Consider the following 10,145-nt stretch of genomic DNA (forward strand, 5'->3'; position numbering starts at 1 on the left):
AAAGATTCTCACAAACTAAACTGAAGGGCTTGAGCAAAGTAACCCATGCCAATGGAACTTGAAGATAAGCAGGAGTAGAAAATATGATATCAGACAAATTAGACTTTAAGCCTAAGCTTATTAGAAGAGACAAAGCAGGTCATTTTTTTTTTACTGGTAAAAGGAACAATACAGCAATGGGAAATAACAATAGTCAACATTTATGACCCAAACATAGGTGCGATGACTTTCATAAAAAAAACTATTTGTGCAGTAAGTCACACATAGATACCAATTAAATAATTTTTGGAGATTTCAACACTTTTCTCACACAGCTAGACTGATCTTCCAGACAAAAGATCAATAGAGATGCCTGAGACCTAAAGAACACCATAAACCAAATAGACCTATTAGACACATACAGAATATTACACCCAAATATAGTTGAGTTCATATTTTCCTCAGATGGTCACAAAACTTTCTCTGAAACAAACTACATTGTGGGCCACAAAGTTAGCAAATTAAAAAACCATATCATAATCCCCTGCATCTTTTCAGATCACAGTGGAATGAAACTAGAAATCAACTATAAGAAGACCCAGAGTAAACACATAAAAACATGGAGTCTGAATAATACACTGCTAAATGAAGAATGGTTCATAGAATAAGTAAAGGGTGGAAATAAAAAAATTTCCAGAAAAAATGAAAGTAGAGACACAACATATCAAAATATCTGGGACAGCCAGGCGTGGTGGTGCACGCTTATAATCCCCATGCTTGGGAGGTGGAGACAGGAGGATGGCACAGGTTCGAAGCCAGCCGCCCTGTCTTAAGAGACCCTGTCTCCAAATAAAAAAGTATAAAATAGGTCTGGGAGTGTAGCCTGGAGGTAGAAGGGTTTCCTGGAACCCCTGTAGCACCAAAAACAAAACAAAACAAAACCTCTGGGACACCTTGAAGGCAGCATTCAGAGGAAAATTTATATAGCATGGAGGGCTCACATAAGAAGAACAGAGCATCACCAAATAAATAACCTAACAACACACCTTAAAGTCCTTGAAAAAATAGGAACACTCTAACTCTAAAGCCAGTAGAAGACAGAAATTATTAAAATTAGAGCAAAAATAATGAATTAGAGAAAAAAACACAGAAAATCAATAAAACTAAACACCGTTTTCTTGATAAAACAAACAAAATCGATAAACCATTAGCCAACCTAATCAAAAGAATCAATACAAATACTAAAATAAGATATGAACAAGAAGATATTACCACCAATAGTGTGGAAATCTAGAGGATTATCAGAAAATACTTTGAAAAACTATACTCCAACAAGATGGAAATCTAGAAGAAATTGACAAATTTCTAGATACATACAATGCTTCTAAACTGAGTAAAGAATATATAGAAAATTTTAACCAATCAATAGTAATCAAAGATATTGAAACTGCAATAAAGAGCCTAACATCAAACAAAAGTCAAGGACTATGTGTTTTTCCAAGTAAATTTTATAAAAACCTTTATGGAAGAGCTAATCTCAATATTCCTCAATCTATTCCATTAAATAGAAAGAAACGAGTCTCTTCCAGATACAATCTATGAAGCTAACATCATTGTAATACCAAAACCAAATAAACACAGCACAAGAAAACTATAGACCTATATTGTTGATGAACTTAGACACAAACTGCTAAACAAAATACTAGCAACGTGCATTCAAAACCCCAAAACCACATCAAGAAAATCAAACACCATGATGAAGTCAAAGTATGATTTGGAATGCTAGGCTGGTTCAACATACAAATCAATCCATGTAATTAACCACATAAAAACAGAACCAAAGACAAAAATCACAATCATTTCAATAGATGCTGAACAAGCATTTCATAAAATACAATACCCATTTATGCTAAAACCACTACAGAGAATCAGAAGGACCATACCTCAACATCATAAAGGCAATATACAATAGGCCCACAGCCATTGTTATATTAAATGGAGAAAAACTGTGAGAGTTCCCACTAAAAACAGGAGAAAGACAAGGATGTCCATTATTATCACTCCTATTCAATATAGTACTTGAGACTCCAGCTAGAGCAATATGGCAATAGAAGGAAATCAAAGTATCGGGATACAAAAATTAATCTTAAAAATCAGAAGCTTTCCTCTATGATAACCATAAATTCACTGAAAGAGAAATGCATAAAACACTTCCACTGAGGATATCCCACAAAAAATACTTAGAAACAGCCTAACCAAGGTAAAAGACCTCCACGAGGAAAATTATGAAACACTGAAAAAAGAAATCAACTTTCCTTCAGAAAGTAAAAAGCAATAAGTGTAAAATAATGAGCATATTAGTATGGTGAAAAGACTAGATTTAAATGCAAACAATCTATGTGGAAACCTATGCCTTGACAGTACCTTTAAATTAAGTTGATCCATCTTCCATTCTCCACATAAAACCCTATTTAGACTGAACAATAAGTTTTGGTACTTAATAAAAAAATCCAGTGAAGATTCTAATATAATCTACTTTTCACTGTTTATTTAACCTTATAGGTACATACTGTGAGGAAGGAGTCATTCCACTTTCTTTAAACTATTAGAATAAAACTGTTTTTCAATTATAAGATAGTATGTGGCTAGAACTAGAAAGTGTTCAAACTTTGACTATAGTTAAGAATTAGCTATCATTCCATTACATCATTTTCATGAAAATATCAATTATATCGTGCATTTCTCCCTCCCAGTTCTTAGTGTGTGTGTGTGTGTGTGTGTATACATATGTGTGTGTGTGTGTGTGTGTGTGTGTGTGTGTATATATATATATATATATATATATTTTTTTTTTTTTTTTTTTTTTGCAGGTCTGGGGGTGGAACCCAGGGGCATTCGACCTCCAGGCTACACCTCCTGCCCTATTTTTTATTCTTTATTTTGAAACCGGGTCTCACTGAGTTGCAGAGGGCCTCACTAAGTAGCTGAGGCTGTCCGCTAACCGTGATCCTCTGGTCTCAGCCTCCTGAATGCTGGGATTACAAGCGTGCATCACCATGCCCGGCCTTATTGTAATTTTTATACTCTTTTACTTATTCATCAATTTTTCTCTCCTTCCATTCCCAGGACAAATTAATCTCTCATGGCCTTTTCTCAATCCATCCTGCTCCCATCATTCTGGAACACTGTCCTCTTCTCTGTCAATGAGCAACTTTAACACCATGTTCAGAACTAAAATAAACCAAATGGTGGTGGAGTATGTTTATGCATTCTTCAAATACCATTTCTCTCAGTCAAGTCACATTCCAAAGGATCATATTTAAGGATTTCCTGTTACTTTTGAGGGGGTTAAAATATTTTTACAATGTTACATATTTTGATTTTTACCTTTTTCTACAACATATAAATGTCATTATTATACATCTTTTAATTTAATATGAGGATGTCATAAAATTGCATGAACTATGCTTATTCTAGATACCAGAAATTATTTTGAGAGTTTGGTGATGACCTTAGGTCATGTTTTAATTACTTTCAAACCATTGGTAGATGGATATCCTATAATTTTACCAACAAAATAACTTAAAATTTCTTTAATTTACTAAGCATTTTCGCTGCTGTAATCTGAAACACTTGGCCATCACAATTTAAAGAAAGGTTTATTTGCTCACATTTCTAGATATTTCAGGGGTGCAGTCCATGTTAGGATAGGTTACATTGGCACAATTCAGGGCACTGTGATGGAAGGCAAATAGAGAATGCACTGAAAGAGAGGGAGAGAGAGAGAGAGAAAGAGAGAGAGAGAGAGAGAGAGAGAGAGAGAGAGAGAGAGAGAGAGAGCAAGGGCTCTCATTTCATATTATGGAGGCTGGAAGCAAGAAAGAGAAAGGTGATAAGGAACTATTTGTAATCCCTTAGGATATCTCCTAAGCAACAAAGCCCCACCTCCAGTATAGTTACTTTATCTCCATGAGGCCTAGGGGTACATTCTAAATCCAAACTATACCACTAATACCTTTATTATTAAATAAATTTCACAAAATGTGAGGTGAGTCCATGTATAATCATGGCTCAATCTTAAACTACAGAGCTGCTTAATTTATATTCATGTCTATGTGAGTCAGGTAAATTTTGGACAAAAATAGCAATATCTGAGCCAAACTGACATACGTAATAATAAAATTAAAGGCACTTTCTGGCTTATATAACTGAAAGATAAAGAGGCAGAACTGGTTATAGGCAGTTGAATTTTGTGCTCATAAGGTCTCATCAATACTTGGTTTCCCTCCATCTCACTATCTCTGAAATTCTATCTTATCTGCATAAGTCTCATGTTCCACATAGGAGTAATATAAGGGCAGTACTATAGTTTCTACAGCCTTTTATGTTAAAAAAAAAAGCAGAAAAGAATGTCTTTTCTCTAGAGGCTTTGGGAAACACCTCAGTGTGTTTCATAGATTCTTTTTTGTCAGAAAGGGGTACTAGGGATTGAACCCCGGGACATTTTTCCTCCAAGCTATACCCACAGCCCTTTTAACCTTTTAATTTTTTTAAACAGGGTCTCACTAAATTGCTGAGGATATTACTAAGTCGCTGAAGCTGTCCTCAATCCTGTGATCCTTCTCTCTTATCCTCCCAATTACTGTGTGTATAGGTGTGCACCACAACTCCTAGCTGAGAGAGAGAGAGAGACAGAGAGACAGAGAGAGACAGAGACAGAGACAGAGACAGAGAGAAATGCTGCTAGGGATTGAAACTAGAGGCATTATACCTCAAGCTCTATTTTATTTTTATTTGAAAACTCTCAGTTACTGAGGGCCTTAGTTACTAAGGCTAGCCTCCAACCTGTGATCCTCCTGTCTCAGCCTTCTAAGTACTAGAAAGTACTAGGTTTATAGGCATGTGCCACCATGCCTGGTTTTATAGACTCATAATCATAGGGCCATCACAGGATCAATCACAAGGCAGTGGGTACTGCAATATACTAATTTGCTTAATCTTAGTCATGTTCCATATCTCAGTATTACTCTCAAATTCAAGGGCTATAACAGGAAAGTTCTCACACTTTTAAAAAATATTTTATTGGTGCATTGTAGTAATACATTTTAATGGTGGAAACAAACAAGCACACATCACCCAATTAGCCCTTACCCAATTCTTGCCCCATTCTTTCCCCCTCCATCCTTTTCATGTTTGGTGATTGACATTGATATGTTTGTTAAAGTACATCATGTGCATGAGAGAATTTCCGTCTTCCCCCCTCCCATTCCCTCAGCTCACCTTATTTTCTCATCTATAATATCTCCTTCTTCATCTAGAGTTCCTCCTATGACCCATTTTCTCCCTAGCTTCAGCATATTAGGTATAACATCTGATTTCTTCTTTTTTGTGACTGACTAATCTTAGTTAGCATAATGTCCTCCAGTTCCATCCATTTCCCTGTAAATGATGTAATTGTGTTTTTCTTTATGGCTGAGTAAAATTCCATTATGTACATATCCCATAGTTTTGTAATCCATTCAACTGTTGATAGAAATCTTGGTTGGTTCCATATTGTTGTGATGGTGAATTGTGCAGCTATGAACATAGATACACATGCATTACTTTGATTGTTTGGTATACATTTTTTTGGGTATGTACCCAAAAGTGGTATTGATGGATCATATGGTAAGTTCATTCCCATTCTTCTGAGGATCCTCCATACTGTTTTCAAAGTGGTTGCATATTTATAAAAATTGGATAAATAAACTTGCCATTGAAAAGTTATATCTGTACCTTCATTTCTTCACTATTTTCCATGAGGTGTGTGTGTGTGTGTGTGTGTGTGTGTGTGTGTGTGTGTGTGACAATAGATTGAGCCCAGGGCATTCTACCTACAAGCTACACTCCCAGTCCTATTTTTCTTTATATTTGGAAACAGGGTCTCACTAGGTTGATGAAAGTCTCACTCCTTGCTGAGGTTGTTCATGAATATGTGTTGCTCTCATTTCAGCCTCCCAGGTACTGGAATTATAAGTGTGTACCACCACACCTGGATCTTCATGGGTATCTCTAATGTATTCTTGTTCCTAAAGGGAATCATGAGGTAAATAATTTTATTTCTATATTTAGTTTTTTGCTAATAAGTATATATATGTATATATATATATATATATATATATATATATATAATAGGAGTTGTCTAATAGAACTCTTTTCTATTCTTCTGCCACCTGTCATCTTGGGATCTCTTACTATTCATTATTTGGTAGAAGGCCTGCAGTGTACAGATGGAAAGTCACCCCAGAGTGAAGAGAGCTGTTATACTCTACCCTCCTTCTGGTTCCACTTCTGTGCAATGCTAATTTAATCAGGCACATGATTCACTCACTCACCTTAAGCTCAAGCCATACCTCATTCTATTTTTAATTTTTTAATTTTATTATTCACCCACAAATATATCCATCTCAGCTTAGGTATATTGCTGAACAGTTAGAAATATAAGCTGAAGGATAAATTCTTTTCACATCACTCCTATTCCAGTCCTCCCCATAACATTCCAAATGCATTGTTTTGAGCCCCCTGTACTTTGAAAATATTAGAATGTTACCTTGAAGCCAGAATTAGAGTGGATGATTAGCATACTGAATGGGAGCCCAAGTTAACATCCCAAAAATGGTCCTTTCTGACAACCTCACTGTAAAAGAAGAGCAAACTATTGGGGAAACTTGAAAAAATCACATGGGGCCAGGTTGGCATGTTTGGGTTATCATTGAGAATATGGCAGCCTTTGGTTACATTATCATATTTGTTATGATTAATCTCAGAATCTATGAAGGATGGTATGAGTAGAGAAGTGGTAGCAAGAGAAAGGAAAGCCCAAGGAGTCATAGTCATTACTTTTAAATAATAGAAAATCCAAAACAAGAACCTAGGAATACAGCTCTGAAAAGTAAAAAAGAACTGACATATAGGTATATTGACTAAGTTCTTACATAGCTAACTTAAATTACTTTAGCTACAATAGTAACTGGGGGTTGGTGGGGGTTAATATGAACTTTGTTTGTTAGTGAACCGTTAGAACTTGTTCAGTAGCACATGAGTCACCCTTTTTCATTTGACAATGTCAAATTATATTGGATTCAATTCTAACAAAATGCTTAGCTGCACCATTGAAATCCATAGTATATAGATAAATACTTCCATTGGATTTTCAGCTTGAAGATAAAAATATGGAAAAAAATCTGGTAAGATCATTTGTATATATATATATATATATATATATATATATATATATATATATATGTGTGTGTGTGTGTGTGTGTGTGTGTGTGTGTGTGTTCTAATTATCTTCATAAGAGTATGGTTTTTTAAAGTAAAAGGGGAAGGGTGGTGATAAATACAAGGTATCAGTGTCATGCCACGTAACAGCAAAATTTACATGATACTGCCACATAAATAACATTCTGAAAATATGTTTCTTTAAGATAGTTTTCTGTATGATAAATACTTAAATGCAGAATCATTGCATTGAAAAATAATTGCCTGAAACGTCAAAATTATTTTAAATATTCTGAGGATATAGGAAAAACCAAATTCATTTTCATCTATCATATTCTCATAGAAAACTTCTAACAACAGATGTGTAGGGGTTTCCCCCTGGATATATCAAGCAAGCAATCAGTTCTGCAGTGGGTACCAGGAAGGTATCTTCTAATTCAATTTGATCATAACACTATCTACCTGGGGACATAGATCCCACAGGCTAAGGGCTCATTAATACCCCAAGTTTGTCCCCATTTCAGAAGCCAATCACAAGTAATAGAATATAACTGGTACTTCTGGCTTATCAGCTATAAATTGAGATTCATATTATTCTTTCCTCAGGTTCAACTAATGTGCTAAAGCACTCATAGAGCTCAAGGAGACTCTTTACTTACACTTACTGGTTTATGAAGAAATTATACTTCAGAGAATACAGATAAGATATGTTTATAACAAGGCATGAAAGAAGGGATATGGAGCTTCCATGCCTTCTTTGGGGATGAGCCATCCTTGAGGAACCTCATTGTGTTCAGCTATCTAAAGTCTCATCCAAACTCCTCTTTGGGACTTTTATGGATGCTTCATTATCCAAGTATGATTAATTACATATCTGGCCATTGGTGAACAACTAACCTTAATTCCTTCTCCTGTTTCTAGATGATGAGGGATGAGGTGAAAAATTTTAATCTTCTAATCAAGTATTGGTCTTTTAGCTGTTTTAGTTAACATTCTCACTACCATAATACAAAACAACTAACTTCACAAAGAGGAAGGAAGATTAATTTTCTCATAGTTTTTGGAGACTTCAGAATTTCAGTCCATGTCAGGCTCTGTCCATGGAGAGCAGGGAATGGTGGTAGAAAGCAGAAAGAGGGACAGAGCATGACTCTGCTCTCATATCATAAAAGCTGGAAACAGGAGAGAGAGAGAGAGAGAGAGAGAGAGAGAGAGAGAGAGAGAGAGAGAGCAGGAAAAGAAGGAAACATATATAATCCCAAGTACATATCACTGGGATCCCTCCTCAACCAAGCCCCCCCGCCTCCAAAATGAGTTCTAGTGGTACATCAGTCCTGCAACCTGAAGCTACTTAGAGCTTGAGGGTCAACAGCCAACTCATTAACATACAAAAAGACTCTTAACCCTGGTGATTTCAAGAATTTTGGAAGTTGTATACCAGGAAACAAGGTCTAAAACCAAATATATATTTTACAATATTACTGATATATTCTAAGATTCCATTAGAGCATGTGAAATACCTAATAATAAAAGTTTTATTTTAATGACTTTTAGTGTGTATATTATACATAACTAAGAAAATTATTCAGGGAGAAAAATAGAATGCTTCAGGGATTTTAAAGTAACTAATAAATTTAAAATGTCTTTGTAAATTTTCACATCTGAAAACAGCAATTTTAAAGATTTGCTATCAATTTACAATGAAGATATTAAATTTCTTTCTTTGAAGTTGTTATTTTTTTTAATTTTTTATTGGTGCACTGTATTCATACATCATAGTGGGATACGAACTTTTGTAGACAAACATGCACACATCGCCCAGTCAGCGCCCACCCGATCCCCACCCCATTCTCTCCCCATCCCTCCCTCCCATGCTTGGCTTAGTGGTTGACATCTAGTATTATAGAAATTTATCCAAACTTAAAAATGATAATCTTACATAACAGTTTCATTTGTCTGATACCAAGCTTTTGATGACTTAAAGATAACATTTCAATATTTCTTTTTACTTTCTTTCTTACCAGAGAATATTTTTTTTCTTTTTTTTTTTGGTAAAACTATCATATATTTATATATTTATTTTTCAGAAAAAAAATCTATCCTAATATGGAATATAGATTCTAGATACCCAAAACGATCTTGAAAAAGAACAAAGCTAGAAGATATATATTTTCTGATTTCAAACCATATAAAGCTACAATACTTGAAACAGTGTAGTACTGTTCTAAAGGCAGATATATAAACCATTGGAGTTAAATACAAGCCTAGAGCTAAATTCTTCCCTATATTGTCAAGTTATTTTTGACAAGGTTTCCAAGAACATTTGGTGGTGGAAATAATAATCTTTTAACTAAATATTGTTGAAAAATAATAATTACATGGAAAAGAATAAAATTGGACCCTTACCTAATCCCATATACAAATATTAACTCAAAATAGATAAAAGACCTAAATATAAATATTAAGACTATAAACTTTTAGGAGAAAATCTGGGTCATAAAACCTCACTACATTGAAATTGGCAGTGATTTCTTGGATATGATTTCAATGGCACAGGCAACAGAAGAGTATACAAACTCCCTAAAAAATAAAAAAAATATTGTATATCCAAAGACAATGTAAACAGAGTTAACAGTTACTAATAGAATGGGATAAAATATTTCCAAATGCTATATCTGAAGGTATATTAATATTCCAACTAGAAATCCTAAAAATTAACAGTAAAGGCAAACAATACAATTTAGAGATAGGTAAAAGACTAACATAAGTAATGAATCTCCACAGATAACCAATCTTGGTTGTCTGTTGGATGGAAAATCTTATTTCTCTGGTTCTGGTGTGTGTTACCTATTTCTTCTTTGTAGTTAATCTCTGAGTATTTTCTCTAGTGCTGGTTTTGAAGACAT

This window comes from Muscardinus avellanarius, assembly GCF_963383645.1.
Source record: "Muscardinus avellanarius genome assembly, chromosome: X".
Taxonomy (NCBI): domain Eukaryota; kingdom Metazoa; phylum Chordata; class Mammalia; order Rodentia; family Gliridae; genus Muscardinus; species Muscardinus avellanarius.